We start from the raw sequence: 6,860 nt of genomic DNA, 5'->3' as shown, positions 1-6,860 counted from the left end.
CCCCCCCCAATGTTAGTGTAAGCACTTACCTTAAATGATGTCTCTTACTCCGATCTTCTTTCCAGTCATTTTCAGATGTCCCTCCAGCGCTGCTGCGGGTCTCCGATCCAGCGCTGACTCCTCTGTGCTTGCTGGCACTTCCTGTCCCATGGTGTCTGCATGCGGATGCACTCTGTCCATAGACTTACCTTGTGTCTCTCCTCGTCTCCCGACCAAAAATCTGAACAAGGCATGTGCCCGCCCCAAGATCCTTTGCGGCCGCCCAAGATTTTTCGGATGGGAGCGCGCAGCGAAGACCCAGGTAGGTATTAACCTCTTGTAAAACTTTTTTGTTTTAAGGTTATTGCATATATCTACTGCTTGCTAGCAGTAGATACATGTAAAAAAGCTGAGTGTTTAATAACCTTTTTGCTGCCAAGCCCTCCGGAAAATTTTTCAAATCAGCTGGCCAAGCCATTTTTGAATTTTCTGCAATTTTTTCCTATTGATTTGATTTTCAACTGCTGCGTTGCTAGCGTTTGTAAAAGACCCCCCAAACCATATATTTTCTGAAAGCGCAGGCCCGGTAGAATAAAAAGATGGTGATACTAAATTTGTAGGCCCTGCGATAATTGCGCAAATGTTTCTCAAATTAATATTAAACCGATAAAAATACACAATTCAATTGATAAAACACACTAAAATCAGTATCGGCGCACAAAAAATAATAATTTTCTGACTAAATCTAAAAGATAAAACTGTATTGAGTTAATAAATAACAAATATTTGCAAATGTGAAATTGCACCTTTTTGCGAAAAGGTAAAAAAATGAAGGTACACAAAACAGTAAATAAGCGACTTATGTTAAAAATTGTTTTTACGCTGTGTTGGTGTTTGTGTTTTTATAAAATGATACAGGCGTATATTTAATTGCAACACAAGGTATCACAACGCATGGCAATGCGTCACAAAGCTTTGCCATGTGCTGCCACAGGTAAATTCATGTTTTTTTAATGATTTAAAAAATCATGCACTGCAATGCGTTATAACAATGCACTGCAGCGCATGTGCATGGCGTACACCACAATATGGTGCCCGTGTATGTTATGTGTGTGGGGGGAGGGAGGGGTTGTGTTTTTTTTTACATTTTTTTTACAATATTAATTTATTTAATTTTTTTAAAAACATTTCTTATTTATTTTTTAATTCTATTTATTTATTTTACTATTGGGGGGGCTACGGTGAAATATCTGGGGTCTAAACAGACCCCTGACATTTCCCTTTTGAAATAGAAAAAGAAATTGAGGGCAAATTCATTCAGAAACTGATGACAGTAAAAATATTTTACTATCAACAGTTTATGAATGGGGAGGAGCCTCTGTAGTGAGTGCTAGTCCCCATTCATAAACTTATGAATGACCAGGAAGTGATGTAAATCACAGCCTGTTCATTCATAACTGGGGACACATAGTACTATGTGTCCCCAGTTATTTACAAACCCCAGAGTGATCAGACGACCGCTCCGGTGTTTGCTCTGCACAGGAGGATCGATAGATATCAAATGATATTTATCGATTCCCCGCTCGGCCACGCTACAGGGCCGCTGTCATTCAAAAACTGACAGGATGACAGCGGCTCCGATCACTATGCCGCTCTGCCATCGGCCACGAGGAAGATCCAGTTCAAGCAATTTTGTTGTTTCTGTCATCTAAATATCCTCTTCTCTCTCAGTTAGAAGCAGGTATTATCTCGTCTCGTTCAGAATATCCTACATTGTCTATGATGGCTAAAGCCTGGCAATTGATGAAATCAATAATGAAATATGAAGGTGTTACCTAGGTTACTCCGATATGGTTTAACTCGTATTTACCAGAATTGCAGAAATTGGTAGACTTTGAGAGTTGGAGACATGGAGGATTGCAATTCGTATATCAGCTATTTGAACAGGGTAATTTGAAATAATTTGAAATGCCGAGGGAAGATTTTCAATTGCCTAATATTCAATTTTTTGAATACTTACAATTAAGACATGCTTTGGAGTCTCGGAAACATTCCCGAAATCTTAACGTTATTAACACTCCATTAGTGACTATCGTTGCAAAATCTAATTATAAGAGGGGTGCAATATCTAGATTGTATGAAGGCTTATTAAGTTCATGGTCGAATGATAGGACATTGACATTGTGTAGGAAAGGTTTGGAGGAAATGGGAGCATTTACGGAGGAGGCTTGGTCAGCTGTTTTGGTAAACACCTTTAAATCCAAATCCTCCCTCTCCTCTAGTCAATGTCTGACTCAATTATTTATATTGCACCGTACTTACTATACTCCCCTGAAGTTGTTTAGATGGGGTAGACAGGAGACTGGGAACTGCCCTAGATGTAGGAGTGAGGAGGCTAATTTGATCCATATGCTTTGGAGATGCCCCAAACTGTTTAGATATTGGGAAGGTAAAATGTATTTTATTAATCAAGTATTTAGAGTCAAGTTACCCCTGGATCCTAGACTCTGTCTCCTAAATTATGTTGAAGAAGAAAAACAGATCCCAGGATTCATGGATACTATTATAAGACCTTTGTTTTTAGCAAGAAAATTGATTGCCTTTAAATGGACGTCCCCCAGTTCACCCACAGTAGAGGAGTGGCGTAAGCAAGTTAACAAAAGAAAAAAGAAAAGAAAATGGGCTTTCAGTGTGTTCCAGGGCGTTTGCATGTGTTTTTGATGCGTTTGCATGCGTTCCAGAGCAGGTAAAATAGGGCCCGCTGCAATATTTTTACCTGCTCTGGACCTGCTCTGGAACGGAATGCTGCGATGTGAACTGGAGCTAAAAATACCATTGGAATACATTGGACGCAGTTTTCCCCCGTCTGTAACTGCTCTGTTCTGCTCCTGGAATGCGCTTGGTGTGAACAAGGCCTCAGGCTGTCAGCTCTGGCACACGTTTCTTAGTTTATAACTTTTATAAGTACTACAGGTTTGATTTTTATTATATCCATTATATGAAAACTGATTTTTGTAGCGTAAAAGGGGAAATTTCCCAAGGAAATCATTTAAAATATATTCAGATATACTTTTGGAATTAATCCACTAATGTAAAACTCCTGAAATACAAGATTCTAAAAATAAAATAACCCAGATTTTAAAAAAGCTAATGCATGTAATCCAGCCACTCACTGTTAAAGCTAAGAAATTAGAAAAAGATGACGTGTTTTGTATCATAGTTAAAAAAAAAAAAGTATTTTTACATAAACTCACAAAACATCAGCCATAATTGTACCCGTTTAATAACAATGTTGACAGTTAAAATGATGTAGAGATCTATTCCTGTTTAATGTTTTTCCAAAGTAGTTAGCAGTCTAACCCTTGTATTTCTGATAAGAAATTATGACAAAAAGCCTCACATATGCATTTCATTAATAAATAACAAACTAGGTATTTTTGATCTACAAAAATATCCATAATTTGTTATTTTTGGTAATAATTTTGATTTGAGTTACTGCACTATTGCTAAGAAAAATTAAGGTTTTTACTGAGGTTCCTAAGAGTAAGTCAGAGACAAATGGTATGTCCCAGACAGGGTTGTATCTACATCGATCCAAGTGCACTTCACACTTTTAGCTGTTAGAAAATACAATTTAGCATACATCCTATAAGTACAGAAATAATGATTGTAACAATGGGTACCCAGGAGGAATTACCCCTACAACTAGTTAGTCCAGCGCCTGCATTCAGCCAACGCGACCAACGTGTACAACAATTGGAGAGTGTAGGCCTGGATCATCATATGGTTCTTCAGACACCTCAAAAGAATTAAAGGGAGAAACATAAATTAGGTCTCCGATATTTAGATTTCTATAGCAGAATTTTGTAAATTTGTTTTTACTTAGACCCACTTTTATTAATCTTTATACACTGATTGTTTATATAATTTAAAGTGCGCGGCTGAGAATATTACACTAAATTTCTTGGGCTTAGTATAGAGCAGGATGTAAGGGTTTTATATAATATAGCAGAATTTTGTATGATCTAAGTGGGATGTGCGTACCCTCATTCACCAATAAGCCATAACATTATGACCACCCGCCTATTCAGTAGGTCCCCCTTTTGCCACCAAAACAGCCCTGACCTGTCGAGATATGGACTACTAGACTGCTGAAGGTATCCTGTGGTATCTGGCACCAAGGCATCAGTGCCGAGTCTGGCTTTTTCCAGTACATCACAAAGATGCTCGATTGGATTGAGATCTAGAGACTTTGGAGGCCAGGTCAACACCTTGAACTCATTGTGTTTCTTAAACCATTATTGAACCATTTTTTCAGTGTGGCCAGGTGCATTTTCCTGCTAAGAGCCCACTGCCATCAAGGGATACCGTTTCCATAGAGGTGTACTTGATCAGCAGCAATGTTTAGGTAGGTGGTACGTGCAAGTAACATCCAAATAAATGGCTGTCCAGTAGCTGCCTCATTTCCCACCCTCGGCTTATATTCGGGTCAATACTTTTTCCCAGTTTTTTTTGCTAAAATTAGGTACCTCGGCTTATATTCGGGACGGCTTATACTCGAGTATATACGCTATTGCTTTGATATGTGATTTTATTATTTTATTTTTTGTAGCTTAAATTTTTTTAAACCTTTTTTTTTTTCTTCACTGAACTTTATTGCTATCACATAGGGAGCAATTTGCAGTGACAGGTTTGTTTTTCCAAAGTAGTTAGCAGTCTAACCCTTGTATTTCTGATAAGAAATTATGACAAAAAGCCTCACATATGCATTTCATTAATAAATAACAAACTAGGTATTTTTGATCTACAAAAATATCCATAATTTGTTATTTTTGGTAATAATTTTGATTTGAGTTACTGCACTATTGCTAAGAAAAATTAAGGTTTTTACTGAGGTTCCTAAGAGTAAGTCAGAGACAAATGGTATGTCCCAGACAGGGTTGTATCTACATCGATCCAAGTGCACTTCACACTTTTAGCTGTTAGAAAATACAATTTAGCATACATCCTATAAGTACAGAAATAATGATTGTAACAATGGGTACCCAGGAGGAATTACCCCTACAACTAGTTAGTCCAGCGCCTGCATTCAGCCAACGCGACCAACGTGTACAACAATTGGAGAGTGTAGGCCTGGATCATCATATGGTTCTTCAGACACCTCAAAAGAATTAAAGGGAGAAACATAAATTAGGTCTCCGATATTTAGATTTCTATAGCAGAATTTTGTAAATTTGTTTTTACTTAGACCCACTTTTATTAATCTTTATACACTGATTGTTTATATAATTTAAAGTGCGCGGCTGAGAATATTACACTAAATTTCTTGGGCTTAGTATAGAGCAGGATGTAAGGGTTTTATATAATATAGCAGAATTTTGTATGATCTAAGTGGGATGTGCGTACCCTCATTCACCAATAAGCCATAACATTATGACCACCCGCCTATTCAGTAGGTCCCCCTTTTGCCACCAAAACAGCCCTGACCTGTCGAGATATGGACTACTAGACTGCTGAAGGTATCCTGTGGTATCTGGCACCAAGGCATCAGTGCCGAGTCTGGCTTTTTCCAGTACATCACAAAGATGCTCGATTGGATTGAGATCTAGAGACTTTGGAGGCCAGGTCAACACCTTGAACTCATTGTGTTTCTTAAACCATTATTGAACCATTTTTTCAGTGTGGCCAGGTGCATTTTCCTGCTAAGAGCCCACTGCCATCAAGGGATACCGTTTCCATAGAGGTGTACTTGATCAGCAGCAATGTTTAGGTAGGTGGTACGTGCAAGTAACATCCAAATAAATGGCTGAACCCAAGGTTTCCCAGCAGAACATTGCCCAAAGCATCACACTGCCTCTGCCTATTGCCTGGTAAGGACACACATGCACCCGGCCTTGTAGATGTAAAAGAAAACGTGATTCATCAGACCAGGTCCCCTTCTTCCATTGCATCTTGGTCCAGTTCTCATACTTGCATGCCCGCTGTAGCCTTTTGCAGTGGACACGTGTCAGCATGGGTACCCTAACTGGTCTGTGGCTACGCGGCCACATTTGCAACAAACTGTGGTGCACTGTGTGTTCAGACACCTTTATATTGGAACCAGCATTAATTTTTTCAGTAATCTGAGCTACAGTAGCTTTTCCATTGGATTGGACTACACGGCCAGCCTTTGCACCCCATATGCATCAATCAGCCTTGGCCACCCATGACCCTGTCGCCAGTTCACCGGTTTTCCTTCCTTGGACCACTTTAGTGAGTCCTGACCCCTGCAGACCAAGAACATCCCACAAGAGCTGCAGATTTGGGGTTGCTCTGACCCAGTTGTCTAGTCTTCACATTTTGGCCCTTGTCAAAGCCGCTCAAATCCATACACTTATTTTCCAAAACATCAACTTCAAGGATAAAATGTTCACTTGCTTCCTAGTATATCCCATCTACTTCCAGGTGCCAGGTAACGTGATAATCAACAGCTCTCAGTGGTAATAATGTTATGGCTGGTGTATATTTAGCACAGTCTGGTTATAATTGGCTATACATTAGCATATTTAAATATAAACTGTATTAAATACTGTATTAAATATAAGCTATATAGCCTTAGTAGAGGTGCACTGAAATAAAATTTTTAAAACCAAAAATAAGTTGTGCCAGGTAACGTGATAATCAACAGCTCTCAGTGGTAATAATGTTATGGCTGGTGTATATTTAGCACAGTCTGGTTATAATTGGCTATACATTAGCATATTTAAATATAAACTGTATTAAATACTGTATTAAATATAAGCTATATAGCCTTAGTAGAGGTGCACTGAAATAAAATTTTTAAAACCAAAAATAAGTCAGGCTGAAACAAAAAACAAACAAAAAATAAATAAATATATATA

General features: G+C 38.4%; 1 protein-coding gene across 1 annotated transcript in view; it reads right to left on the bottom strand.

The window, feature by feature from the left end:
* FGF18 (fibroblast growth factor 18) overlaps positions 1–3,743 on the bottom strand; it is a 239,921-nt gene extending 236,178 nt beyond the window's left edge. The window contains exon 1 of the mRNA XM_018563704.1: positions 3,677–3,743. The gene's annotated coding sequence lies outside the window, so the exon portion shown is untranslated. The remainder of the gene's footprint in view (positions 1–3,676) is intronic.
* Between the last annotated feature and the right edge of the window lie 3,117 nt (positions 3,744–6,860).

The sequence above is a fragment of the Nanorana parkeri genome, unplaced genomic scaffold, assembly GCF_000935625.1.
Source record: "Nanorana parkeri isolate BGI_ZX_2015 unplaced genomic scaffold, ASM93562v1 scaffold687, whole genome shotgun sequence".
NCBI classification, from domain to species: Eukaryota; Metazoa; Chordata; class Amphibia; order Anura; family Dicroglossidae; genus Nanorana; species Nanorana parkeri.
The sequence above is the reverse complement of the archived record's forward strand: the minus strand, read 5'-3'. Positions and strand labels throughout refer to the sequence as shown.